Source organism: Pteropus vampyrus, unplaced genomic scaffold (genome assembly GCF_000151845.1).
Source record: "Pteropus vampyrus isolate Shadow unplaced genomic scaffold, Pvam_2.0 Scaffold50, whole genome shotgun sequence".
Taxonomy (NCBI): Eukaryota; Metazoa; Chordata; class Mammalia; order Chiroptera; family Pteropodidae; genus Pteropus; species Pteropus vampyrus.
The window spans coordinates 3,965,936-3,980,533 of NW_011888831.1; the positions used below are offsets into that span (position 1 = coordinate 3,965,936).

At 38.5% G+C, this 14,598-nt stretch overlaps 1 protein-coding gene across 5 annotated transcripts in view; it reads left to right on the plus strand.

Moving 5' to 3' along the window:
- The window catches only part of SMG6 (SMG6, nonsense mediated mRNA decay factor), a 191,827-nt gene that overhangs the window by 23,324 nt on the left and 153,905 nt on the right, over nucleotides 1–14,598 (plus strand). The window lies entirely within an intron of this gene.

The window sequence follows — 14,598 nt, forward strand, 5'->3', positions numbered from 1 at the left end:
TATAATCATAGAGAAAGTTAGCTATTTTTTTTTGGCTTCATAAATATAAAAAGTCCATATCTGTAAGGTGAGCACTATGCAGTTTTTCAGGGTTACTGTGGGGATTATATTAACTTCATGTCATTTATATGGTCTTTTACTTTTATAAAGTAGTTTGCAGTATGTACCTCATGTCATACTCTTCCACCCTGGAAGCTGTTTGAAAGTATTCTGTGAACTGAGGCTTGGCAGCATGTGATGACAGGCGTTCACAAAAGACTCTTTCTATAGGAAGAGGCTACAGATTGCCTTTCCTTTTCTTAGGCCATAAGAAACAGCTTGGTGAGATTACTCTCAAAGAAAGTCAGGACCAGGACTGAGTTTTTTGGCTATTGATAATGTGAAGTGTGCTATGAGGAGGAGACCCCTAAACAAGCAAATACTGGGGCTTCCTTGTCTTGATCATTGCTGGACTCTTGGGCTGGTGCCTTTCTTTGTCTCTTTGTGGTTGGCAGTGAGTGGAAGTTCTCAAAGTACATTGGCCCTACCTACAAACCTTAACACTCCACATGACCTCAGTCACCAAACCACTTCAGGGCTTTATTTTTATCCTAGCCGTTTTGTTTCAAGATGTGAGGTTGGTTTCTTTCCTCTAACAGAGCAAAGTTCTCTGAGGGAAGAAACAGTGCCAGGGTGCAGTTGAGGCTGGTTAAACATCAAAACCACACTCTTCGTGTTTCTGGGCTTAAGACGTGACATAAGCCATGCTGCAAACACTAGCTTCTACACTGTGAAAAAAACCTCATCAGATACTCATTTATTTTTCTGTGTTTGTTTTGTTTGTGTTTTTAGACAAGTAAAATGTGGAGGAAGAAGTGTACTTGCCCATTCTTTTTTAGCTAGAAATCTAATTCCAAGAATGAACACTTTCTTAAAATCCAGTATTTCCCAGCTTTAGGTTTTTCATCTTCCCCAAGGGTGTTGATGAGAACTCTCACAACTCACCAGGTCTCAGGAAACCAGATTACCAACATATCCTGTTCGCGTGCATGTGTATATTCTGTGTTACCCGCAGGCCACTTTCCACCCCACGTGACCTTTAGTTACCATCCGGAAAGTCAGGACCCAGATACCAGTCAGAATTTCCAGGCTTTGGTTTGGTTTAGACATTTTAGAAAATGTTAACAGTAGTAATTTTAAAGAGACTTTGTGAGTGGCATGCATGGTGAATAGGAAGTAATATATCCTGAAGGGAGAGGGAAAGACTGTGCCTGTGTTTTTTCCAGTAACATGTTTGAAAATGAACATTGAGAAGAAAACTTGTGACTGAAATGCACTGAGGAGGAGTAAAGATGAGAGAGCTTTTTAATTAATCAAAAGTCAAATACGTGTCCCAAATCTTAGATTTTAAGGCTAAATTCTGAAGCTCTTATTTATTTTATTATCATTTTTATTTTATTTTTTAATTTTTTAAATTAAGTTTATTGGAGTAACATTGGTTAATACAATTATATAAATTTCAGGTGTACATTATCATTTGACATCTGTATATTCTATTGTGCGTTTACCACCCAAAGTTCAGTTTCTGAAACTCTTATTTTATTAACTTAAAATTTATAGTATACATTTTTGGAGTTGTTTATAATATGCTCCATCACATTTAATTTTAATCAGCATCTCAATATAAACAGACTGTTAAGAGTCAGGTAATACTCTAGGACATGGGTAGATGAAATCTGCCAGTGGCATGCAAGCTAAGAATGGTTTATTACTTCTTATGTAAGGTATTGTTTAAAAAGAACAACATGCGATAGAGATATAGATGGCCCATAAAGCCAACACTATTTACTGTCTGACCTTTTACAGAAAAAGTTTACCCACTACTGCTCTAGAAGCTCTGAAGGGTGAAGGCAGTTGATGTGGAAGTCTTTCAGTTAGGACATTATTTGTCAATGAAGGTGTTACTGCCTTTTGAGGGGACAAGTTCTTCATTTTGTGGACCTGTCACCTCAGGATGTTCAGCATTCCTGGCCCCACCCTCTAGATGCCAGTAGTGGACCACACACATATATTTCCAAGCACTTTCTGGGAGGGGCGATACTATGCTGGCTGAGATGAGGAGCTTGATGAGATCAAAAAAACCTTGCTAAGGTTTCCTTCTTCATTTCCTCTCAGAGAAACAGACTTGGGATTTGGCTCTTCATGGCATAGGGATCAACCACAGTGAGAGAATTCAAGTAGCTAGTGGAATAGGGAGAGTTTTCAGTGGGGTAGAATATAAAGGTTGTAAGGAGACCATTAAATCAAAGTGTTTGTTGCTTGTTCCCCAGTTTCAAGAATTGTTGAGATTGATAGAGAGTTTGTTTTGATATTGCCCTTGATTTGAAAAGTGCATTCCTCTTTATGTGAGTGGAAGAGTGGACATTTTTGGCCTTAAGGTCCTGATGATTTTGAGATCTGTGAGAATCTGTATGGTGTACTTGAGAGACTTGTTCAAAGCCAATATAAAGATGTAGTTCTGGCATCTCGTGAATAACCTGATCTTCAGAATTAAGCCAGAACTCGGAGGCTAGAGAATTTTCCAGCCTGGGAGAGTTGACTGAGAAAAGTCTTCCTTTGGCTCCTTACCAAGTTAGACAAGGGAGCAATCAGCTGCTGAGTTCCAGCCAACTGGAATGTATGTGAGGGTGTACTGTAAATCGTCCCTTAGGATCCAGCTCCTAGTCTGTGAAGAGCCTTCCAAATAAGAATGAGACCCTTACACTGGATCCTTGTTCAGTCTGCAGCTGCAGATGGAGTAGAGTAGTGAGGTGATGTTACTGTGGGAGCAGCTCACTTTGTATAGTAACGTACTGCCTGTTGTGTGGCGTAAGAGACTGTACCAACCTTTTTGTTTTCCCCATGTTGCCTTTCTCACCAATTTCCTATATTGGTTTTTGTTTCTGACTATACTCTTGTGGGAGATGAATTCATAATTCTATCATTCTAAAATCCCTCTCTACTCTTAAAGGTGCCACAATTTTATCTGTGTACTCTAAGATAAAGAATATGAAATAGTTGTATTTTTGGCTTGTGATCTTCCCCCAGTCGGCAGACTGTTTGTTTGTCTCCAGGGGGAAACTTTGGGTTTTTCCCCTCTTGGAAGCCTTTCAGTTTACTCACAAATATTTAATATTGAAGTTACTGCTTAGTTTTATTTTCCCATGTATTAGTATATAGACTATCCAGACCAGAAGGAGCTTAAAATATATTGCGACTCCTTCTGATTCTTGAGTGTCTATAAAGTATTTACCACACATTTTTATTTTTAAGAGCCTCAGTGATTTTTCCAGTTGTCTTCTATTTATACATGGATCCAAAAATTTATTGAGCATTAACATAGGAATCACTAGGCATCTCTCCTACCATGTCATTCATACGTTGAATCATCAGAGAGCTCTGTACCTAGGTGACATGTTGGTCCCTAGGAGTATTGCTTTCACTGAATTGTACTGAATAATAATAAAGAGGGCTAGGGAATTATTGCTATTTGCATTATATGGTATCTTCTTGGTGGAAACTCATGGGGAAAATTTCTGCTTTTAGTATCAGATAATCGTGCTGTGTGGTGTTTTTTTAGCCTCGTGCACATTTATGAATTTGTTATTCAGAATAACGATTTTAATTGTTCCAGAGGTGAGACCTGAACTTGTAACTTCCTTTAATAAGTTGTGAAGGCATGCATTTTGTGTTGTGTCCTTACTACTAGTGACCTCTAATCTTTTTCTCTTTGGCTCTTCTTTCTTGTTTTTAATTTCTCATGCAGTACAGTATTTACCTTTGTATTTTGCTTTAACTGAGTGGCTTCACAGTTTTATATGGGTATCTTCCTCTTTTTCTTGCTTATTCAGTTGTAAAACTTTCTCAGGTTAGCTAGACATCTCTGAAGGGATCATACTTTCCCCTGTCCCCATTCAGGTTGTTTGCATAAATATTTAGTGAGTACTTTTGTATGTTAATCATTATTCTTGGCACTATACATAGAAAGATAAATGATGTTGGTTCTTCTCTCAATGATACAGTTCAAAGTCTAGTAGGAAAAATGGATTTGTAAATAAATACTTGCAATAAAGTATTCCAAGTATAATAATAGAAATAATGTACACTGTACAGAGGTAATAACAGACGAAGATATTAACTTAGGATGAACAGGGAAAGCTACCTAGAAAGGTGATCTGTCTTTAACTTTGCAGGATGAAAGAAGTTCTTTAGCTAAATTTGGGTAGCAAACTTTCTGGCCAAAGGAACAACATGGATAAAAACATAGTGTGGTTAGAAACTCTTTGAGTGGTTGCTTCTGAGAGTCCTAGCCAAGAGTCTATCATTAGAATTTCTTAGGCTGTGGTACAGATGTCCACATTGACTCTGTCTAATCAGTCTGCTGGAACTGAAGATTTATCACAAAGTAGATATTTCTGGGCTTTTGATTTGGCCTAAGCTTAAAAATGGATCCTTCAAATAGTCCTTCTCTGCTTTATTTTATGCATTAGTAAAGGTTGAGTCATCCTAAAGTCATGCCTTCCATCATTCTGGGAAGCTTTCTGAGCCAAGCCCAGCTTGGCTTAGGAATAAGTTATGTTTTCTGTCGTAACCATTGGCAATAAGTCCTATTCTTGCCTTTCACATGCACAGTAGGACTACAGCTGCTGAAGCATATGGGAGAGAGGAGTTGGGATAATACCCTCTGTGGATTTGCATTTTTCTGGATTGTTCCTTTCTTGGTGAAGATGTAAAACCTTAGTCTAATGAGATTTTGAGCTGACTTGTGTTACAAATCTTTGAAATGCTAGGTCCTAATTTTAAAGCAAACTGTGTAAGTCATGTGACATTCTCTCTAAGGAATTTCTTTGGCAGATAGGCCTTTAGGCTTCTGGACAGATCTGTAAAACACTATGGCTTTTAAAATACTTTGAAGTGACATATATCAAAAGGTTGAATAAAGCACTAATAGATGCCATTTACTGCTAAAAAGCTGTCCCTTCTGGCTGATGTAGACTAGGAGTCACATATTCTGGATTATATTCCTACTTTTTTTTTTTTTTTTATTTCCATGAACACATTTTTTAATCTCTTTCCGTGGTTTACATCTGTAAAATAGATATTTAGTCTAAATCATCAACAGATCTGGTATTTAACACTAGTGTAGCTTTCTGCACCTAGACGGAGCCCTAAACTTTTAGCACAGTCACTTTCATTTTTACCACCTCAGAGTTAGAATATTGGTGAAGGTTAGGGCATGTGTGGCAAAGGATAATGTCTATAAGTTTTTTTGTGGAACAACAGAAAAAGTTGTGGTAATTATAGTATAATATATATACAGAAAAATACACATACCAAAGCCATACAGATTAACAAATTGTCATAAACTAAGCATACTTTGTAACCAGCAGAATGATTGGTTTTTGACTTGTGTCACTTTCTTCTCTTTTTAATGCTAAACTCAGATTTTTCCTGTACATTTAATAGTAACAGTGACAGGGATAGAGCACCCTAAATAAGTAAGCAGGAAGTTAATGCTAATAATTTTCCTGCTTTCTAGTATGCCTGAGATTGATTTTTATTGTTGAGAGAGGATAAGAAGAATGAAGAGGAAAATTGGATCAAAGAGATTTAAGGGTGTTTTCTGTCTTTTGAACTAGGTATTTTGGGTGTGGGAGCCAGCACAGAAAAGATATGACTGACAAAAGACTAGATGGAAGCAGGTCTTGCCTCCAGTCACAGTGAAACTGAGTCTCTCACCAAAAGTGCTGTGGTTTTTGGCCTTAATGTTGAACTACTTAGCTGCTGGGAGGAAAGTGACATCATGGCCTGCCTGCTCCCGGAGATGCTTGGGTCCAGCTAGGGTGTGAAGTCCCACCAGATCTACATGACCATATTTATAGCCTTGCCTTTGGTGTCCAGGTGAATGCCAGGCTCTACCAGGTCATGTTGTCCATGTATATTCTAACAGTTTTCTTTTTCTGCAGCTAGCTGCCAGTGAGGTGGAGGTGCCTCTGTTGATAAAGAACAGATACAAAAGTTCACATCCAAACCTGAATAACCATTTTTAACTTGAAACACTTTTCCTAGGAGTTGTTCCACCAGAATCCTTCCCTTATTTGGTGCCTTGCTTAAATCTGAAGCTTGTATAAGGTTGCCAGAGCTCCCTGTATGCTGGTTATTTGCTTTTTGGTGCCCACAGCAGAGTGGTTTGTGAAACCTTCTTTGTGACCACATATTTCTTAAACTGAAGCTTTGTTCTCCTTTGGGTTCTTAGATTAGTTCTTATTCCTCCCTTTGCTGAGAGATTGAGGGGTTTTCCTGTATTATAGTAGGTGGGAGGGTATGTTTTCAGATATATTTTTGTGGACTATGCACAGTCCTTTTTTAATGATAGTGTGTGAATACACATATATTCTTTGACTCGAACTATTTCCTTATTAATCAGGCAGATTGTGGATTTATCAAGAAAAATGTCAGAGATTTTATTAGTTTTATTGCTACTGTTTTACTGTTAGGGAAAACAAGCTTTTGTTCACTTTTCTCTTTATTCTCTTACGTCTGTCATTATTCTGGGGTCCATTGTTAAGTGCTTCCACTGACTTGCATGATATGATCTGAACTGGAAGTATCTGTTTCCCTGAATCTGCAAGACTTCTCAGTTGGTTTGGCCTAGTGGTCTCAGTGAATGATAGCTGGGACTATTGGTGAGTTTTTGCTTGGCGTTGCTTTAGCTTTTGGCTTTTATAAATGTGCTCAGTGTCTTTCTTGGTTCTGCTGAAAATGTTGCCTTTTTTAAAAGTGAAAGATTAAGAGCTCAGACTCTGGTGCCAGACTGCCTGGGTTGACCTTAAAGCAAATCACTTAACCTCTCTGTGTTCAGCTTCCTCATTTGTAACATAGAAATAATTGTAGTACTTACTTCACAGGATTGTTATAGGGTTAAAAGAGTTAATAAACATAGTATCATTAGAATAGTGCTTTACACATGGAAGGTGGTATAGAAGTTTTGACTATTATTATTAAGGTGGTTAAGTATGACACACTTATTTTGTTCAGCTGGAAAAACTGAACAGAGCCCTTAATGTCTGAATTGTGTCTGATTAGCTTGAAGTACTTTTAACTCCTAAAGCACAGACCCAGCCCTGTAAATTTAACCTGTCCTTAGATGGGGGCTGCCCCCAAGCTTTTGAAAAGTGCAGTCCAATAGTTAAAATCTGTTGTTAGGCCACATTGCCCACACTGTGTGGATTATATAGCTGGGCACAAGAGTAGAATACTAGATAGATTTTTCCAATCCTTTGCTCCCATTGGCTGAACCTTATTTGTGCTTCAGAGTGTATCTTTTGCTCCTACCATATGGCAAGACAGAAATTGTAAAAGTATGGGTATTATAATCTTTGGAGCCAACTCTTACATTAATCTCTCTGTTCATCCACTCATCCATTACTTATTGATCATTCCTATGTCCTGGGATATCAAAATGAATCTTTCACTAAAGGATCATAGTCTAGAGCTGTGCTGACTGATATGGTAACCACTAGTTATATGTAGCTGTTTAATTATAATGAAATAAATGAAAAATTCAGTTTCTCAGTCACACTAACCACCTTTCAAATACTCATTACCCACATGTGGCTAGTAACTACTGTATTGGTCATTGAAGGTAATGAACATTTCTAACATCATGGAAAAGTTCTATGGGCAGAGCTGGTCTAAAGACAGACATGTATGTATATAATAAGATGTACTATGATACTCACTATCACAGAGGTATATGAAATATTCTCTCAGCCTTGAGGATAAAGTGTGTGGCTCAGTCTGGAGGTAAAGGGTTAGAAGAGGTTTAAGCAAGGAACATATGACTTTATTAAATATAGAAAGTAAATGAAGGCGGTGGAAAGAACATGGTGAATTTAGGGCACCACAAATAATTTTTTGTTGCTGAAGGGTAGGCTGTATCAGCAAGGAGGCAAGAGACTAGACTTGAAAGGCTATTTGTTCACCAAGTATTGATTGCTTGCCTTCTATGGGCCCACTCTGGTGACCAAAATACACAGTCCTTGCTCTCATGGTATGTACGCACATATGTGAGTGTATAAATTGATGGTAAGTGCTATAAATATAGGATAAACTAGAGCAGTGGTTCTCATTCTTTGCTTCACTATATTATCACTGAGAACTTTTAAAAATCCTGATGCCCAGGTCTCACCTCCGTGTCCAGTTAAATGGAAACCAGGCATATGTTTTTTTCTTTTTTTTTACTCTGCCACTTTTCCTTTAAAAACATCATGGACATCCTTCCATATCAAAACATATAGATTTAATTCATTTTTTAAATCAAATTTATTGGGGTGACATTGGTTAATAAAATTATATAGGTTTCAAGTGTACAATTCAATAATATATTATCTGTATATTGCATTGTGTAGTTACCACCCAAAGTCAGATCTCCTCCTTTTAAGCCCCTGTACCATAAGTATTTTTAAAAGATTTGCAGGCAAATCCAATATGCTGTAAAGTTTGGGGATTACTGAGCTAAAGAGTAAATACACTGGCCCCTGTGTGTGAGCATGCTTGGCACATTCAAGCAACAGGAGGCAACAGGAGTGGAGGATGATGATTATTACATCAACCTTTTGCAGGCCATGGTAAGGACTTTGGCTTTTATTCTGATGTTAACTGTGGAGTCTTCTTATCCAGTCTCTTGGGCTGGAATGTAGCAGATGGAACTACTGTTACTCAAGATCTGAATCCTTAAGTCCTGATAGAACTGTTTTTATTTGAATACCTTTGTATGGGTTTTGCCAAATTCCCCTCTAAAAAGAGATAGATTTAAATTCTTATAATTAGTGATAAGTATGTTATTTCCCTATAGCATTAACATTAGTACTGCCCTATTTTTCTTGTGTTTTTTTGTGTTTATTGCCTAGGTCATATATTTAATCACAATTGAATCTATATATTTTAATAGGTTCTTCAACAGTCACTTAGTATGTACTAAATACCAAACACCATGCTGGGCCATTTAAAAATCTTATTGAAAGATAGTAAGACCAAATTACCTCTAAAAATGAAATCAGTGTTTCATTTAGTTTGAGTTTTTTTCTAAAGACATACTGGGTTCTGGGCCACTGCTGGTCAGTTACTTAGACCTAAAACCACTGGTACTTAGGAACAGGGATCATAATTGTCTGAGTATGGAATAATTCCGTTATCTTCCCTTTCTTCTTTGTCTCCATTGCCATTGGATGATTGCATCAGCTTCTGGCCTCCACACATATGACCCTCCCCCGCCGCACCAAAAAAATTTTTTTTCCAAATTGTAGCTAGAATGTCCTTTTAAAATGGAAGTTTGCTCATGTCACTGCCGTGCTCTAAACCCTTCAGTGGCTTTCATTGAGATCAAATTCTAACAAGGACTTCTGCAACTTGGCCCAGCCTGTTTCTCTAGCCTCCCTCTTGCAAAAATCACTACTTACCTGGCCATGCCATTCTCTAATGTACTACTCTTGAGACCATCACACATGCTGTTCCTTTTGCTTCTGACACTCAGGAATGACTTATACTCCCTCTAAAACCAATTGATTATTTACCTTCAGGTTTCAATTCAAGGATCTCTTGCTCTGGAGATCTCTGATGCTCCTATTATGGAAATACGCAGCATCCTATACTTCACTAGTCATGGTACTTTATAATTGTGTCACCCACAGAGCAGGGATTATCTCTGCCTTGTTCATAGTTCGTGCACAGTGTTGTACATAGAAGGCAATGAGTAAGTTTGTGTTGAATGAATAAATGAATGAGTGGAAAGAATGTGAGAAGGACCACATCATCCTCAGACTCTGTCAACCCATTCATTTATAAGATAGGTTTGAACTTGTGTATGTGTCTTTGGAGAACTATTTTCTGGTTGCCCACCTGATCACTGAGTGGGAGGTTTAGCTATTTCTCTTCTCTCTCTTTCTGCAGTACAGACACAGGGTATACCAGCTCCCCTACTTTTGGGGTGGATGGACATGAGAGTTCCCAGGCACTGAGAGAGATGAGTCAGAAAGAAGAGTCATTCAGAAAGTAACCCAGTCAGAGCAACAGTGTTGCCCTTTGGCTGAACTTTCTCTCTCTGTATACCTCGAGATGCTAAACTAGTGGCACTTATGAGCTGGTTGCTATAGATTGTCAGACCACAGCACAGGGAGTCATAAACCTTAATCTGTATTTTTCCTTGATTAGAGTTATTTGAGGGAAATGTCCAGGGGCCCTCAGGCCTAAGTGAAATCTTTATTGGGCTGATTGTGTTCCATTTCCACCTGGTCACTTAACCCCATAGTGGTTTCCAAGGTAAAAACCTAGAGTGCCCCATTTATATTTCCATGTAGCCTTTGGGGTGTTTGAGTTCGACAGCTGTGAGAGCAACAGTCTTGGCATTTGTTTGTTTTTTTTCTCTTATGCTATCATAGAATATGCTGAGAAGCTGGCAAGAAGGGTTAGATTTAGTTAGAATTATACATTTGTGGCCTTTTAGACTTGGAAGAAACCCTGTAGATTGGTGAGATGGTAAGAAGGAGGGAGGTATCAGAATATCTAGAGAGATGGGGGTTCAGCTAAACCAGCGGTCCCCAACCTTTTTGGCACCAGGGACCGGTGCTCCTATGAGAGTCTAATGCCTGATGATCTGCGGTGGAGCTAGGCCGTGATGCTAGTGGTGGGGAGTGGCTGCAAATACAGATGAAACTTCACTAGTTGGTCCACTGCTCACCTCCTGCTGTGCAGCCCCATTCCTAACAGGCCATGGACCAGTACTAGTCTGTGACCCGGGGGCTGGGGACCCCAGTATTAAACCACACTTCTGTTCACTACCGTTCTTTACCTCTCAGCCCATGAGAATCATGAGAATCATTGCTGTTTATAGCAAATGTGTGTGGTAGACCTTAAGTGTTGTGCAGGTAGAATCATTTTTGAGCATTGATATAGATGAGCCCAGGTATCAAACTTTTTCTGTAAAGGGCCAGATAATAAATATTTCAGGCTTTTGTGCCATACATTCTCTGCTGCAGTTACTCAGTTCTGCCTTTATAGGGGAGAAAATAGCATAGACAAAATGTAAACAAGCAAGTGTGTCTGTGTTTCAATAGAACTTTATTCATGGACACTGAAATTTAAATTGCATGCGTCATGAAATAGTCTTTTGAATTTTTTGATCCATTGAAAAATATAAAATCCATTCGTAGCTCATGGACCATACAGAAAACCAGTGGCAGGCTAGATTTGACTGTTGGGCCGTAGTTTGCTGACCCATGATCTAGCCCTGCTGACCTAAGTCTGGCTGTCTTTCAGAATTACCTGGAGACCTTTTAAAAATGCCGATTCCCAGTCTCCTTCCACCCTGCCCCCCGACCCGAGGATTCTGATTTTGTAGGACTGGGGAATCTGTATTTTTTACAAGGCTCTTGTGATGCACACTCAGAGTTATGGAATCACTGACACTGATCTCGCTCAGCCTTCTCATTTTATAGATTATGTGACTTGCCAATAGTATATAGCAAATAAATGGCAAAACCAAAATTTGAACCCAGGACTTCGAATCTAAGATGGGGGTCTTTGTTATACTATTCTGTCCTACTCTTTCCTCCCAATAAATAAATGAGCAATAAATACAGAACAGTCACGAAATTGTGGTTCCTTCCTTTCTTTGTACCTAATGCCATTTTCCCTCCTGAGAGCCTGCCAGGTACTAAACTCGGCTGTCCCTCTGCTTGCTGGCTGGTTTTTCTGGAGCTGACTGCTAATTTGACATTTAGTCTAGTTTCCCTCCAGTTTGCTGGCTTTAAGTAGGAGAGATAATGAAATAATAGCCAGTAAATTGCTTTAATGTAAGACTTCGTTGAGGCAGCACTAAGCTGCAGTGTGAGGGTGAAAGCTGTTGTTTCAAGGGGTAGAAGAGGTGGTTTTAAGAGGTATGTTTTACACTTGAATTCACATGGCTCAGATCCAGCCATTTAAGTAAGACGTTGCTATATAGAAGTTGTACTTAATTAGAGCTAATTGAGCTGTCATCCTGCCCAGAACAAGTCAGGGGTAGAGAAACTAAAGGTGAGGAGTAATCACTATTCCTGCTCTACCTCAGCCTCAGTGCGGCTCTTTATATCCTAGAAAGAAGAATACTGAAAGTCCTAGTGAATAATTTTTATTTTTGCTAAATGATTATTGCATTACCGATAGGGTTCCACATTTTGTGTGCCAGCCCCCATACCCCTCTCTTTATTGTTTCCTTAGATCTCACTTCCCAAAAAGACTTCCTGGCTGAGGGATAGTGACAGTAAGGAAAACACAGTGACCCTTGGTACCTTTATAGCCCTCAGGCCTCTTAGGTTTGGATCATAAATGGGAAGTTGACAAGTTTGTTTTTTGTTTGTCTTGTTCTTGGACTACAAGTTCTTTGGCATTGGGAACCCTGTCCGGCTGGTTTGCTCTTGACTGAAGCTGGCATAGGAGCATAGGGATGAAGGCGAACCGCATCACCTTTGTGCTCACATTCTCCTCCACCCTGTGATCTCAGTGCTTTAGGGAGATGATAAATGGGCTTTGAGTGCATGCTCTGGAAGTCCTGGACATTTACTAACAGGTATCATTAAAATTTAGTCTCTACCTATGTTGTCTCATATCTAAGAGGAGAAAACCCCCTTTTTAAAACACAGCAAGTTTTTTTTTAATACTTGGTATATAAAAGTACTAACATTCCCAATGGTTAAATTAGAAGATGATAATTTATGCTCCCCCAAACACTTGAAAAATGCACATTGGAATTCCTTTTGAGTGCTCTTACTATCTTTAAAATTATTTACATTTTAGAAATTCAGTTTTCCACACAACTATTTAGAGCAGGAGCAACTATTTAGGAATTGAAATTTGGCATATTTCAGAATCTCCTCTTATGTTGTATTTCTGCCTCTGAGCAGCTTCTTTCTCCTTCCTTTCTCCACAGTTCACAAAGGACTTAGGCAGCTCCAAGTGATAATTACCAGGGCTTGCATAAAACATTTCCTCAAATGTTTTAATTTTTATTATTTATTTTTGTCCTTTCAGCTCTGAGTTAGGTAATGTCAGTGTTGGAAATTACATTTTACAGTTGAGGAATAACCCAAATCATTTTACTCATAATCTCATAGTTAATGTCAGGACAGACTTTATTGTGAGTGTCCAGAGACTTAGCCATCCATTAGTATGTCTTTGGGTCATTGCTTTTAGATGGTACAAATGGCTCAGTAGTCCATAGTGAATTGGTTTTGGACTTGAGATAAAGAGCCAGGAGCCCTTTCATAATTCTGGCACTGTCTCTCAGGGCTATACCCAAGAAGCATTTTTCGTTTCTGGTGAACAGTATGTAAATGTGCAAGAAAGATCTGGAGGCAGATAGTCTCACCATTGGAGGAGTAGCATTTTCTTTGCCTGAGTGAGACCGTTTGAATGTATTGTTAAAAAACAAGAGATGCAAAAATGAAAGCCATTCCATCCATGGTAATCTGTTGGAGAGGGAGGAAGCTCAAACTAAGACTTTCCTTACTGTGGACTTGGTATCTATTAGGTTTTCCAGAAGTTCTGTCTCAGTACTAGCAGACTTCATATTGTTACGTGCAGTGTTGCTTAGGCCCATATTGATCAACGTATAACAAACCTACTTCCGCAGTTAACATGCCTTACCTCTCTAAAATGCATCTACATTTTAAGCTTCTTTGCAACTTCAAGTGTTGGTGGCAGTAAAGAGAAACTACAGTTAACCCTTAAACAATGTGGAAGTTAGGGGCAGCAACCTCTTGTACAGTCGAAAATCCATGTATGACTTCTGACTCCTCCAAAATTTAACTGCTAATACCCTGTTGTTAACTGGAAGCCTTACTGATGACATAGTTGATTAATACATGTTTTGTATGCTATATGTATTATATTTTGTATTTTTACAATAAAGTAAGCTAGAGAAAAATGTTATTAAGAAAAACATAAGGACGAGAAAATACATTCATAGAATTTATTGAAAAAATCTGCATATAAAGTGGACCCACGTAGTTCACACCCATGTTGTTCAAGGGTCAACTATGTGTTTAGGGTGACAGAAACTTTCAGACTAAAAATAAAGCAGTGGTTCTCATTAACCAAGGTCAGGGGGAATGTGTGTATAGTTTGGAAAATTTCCCAAAGATTCCTTCATTCTCACTAATAGAAACACAATGTATTGAAATCCACTGTCTAGTATATACAGTAAAATATGATAATAGCAAGTGCAAATTCGGGTAATTAAGTGGGCTCCATCTCCTACCCTAAGGGAAGGATCTTTAGGAAGTATAAATAGAACTACAGTATTGAGAAACCTCTTGTTCTCACTTTACTCCAAGAGGCTTTGTGGGTCACACAGTATGAGTTTCCTACCTAATCAGTAAGGAAAACTGAACTGCTTTTTAGTTGCTCTTATTCCATCAGCCTTCATAAATAAGGCTTACTAGTTCTCTTCCTGAGATGCAGTATAAGGGAAGTAAAACTGGAATCAGAAGACCGGGGTTCAAATTCTAACTCTGCCATTTACTGGTTTAAGTTGCTTAAATTTCT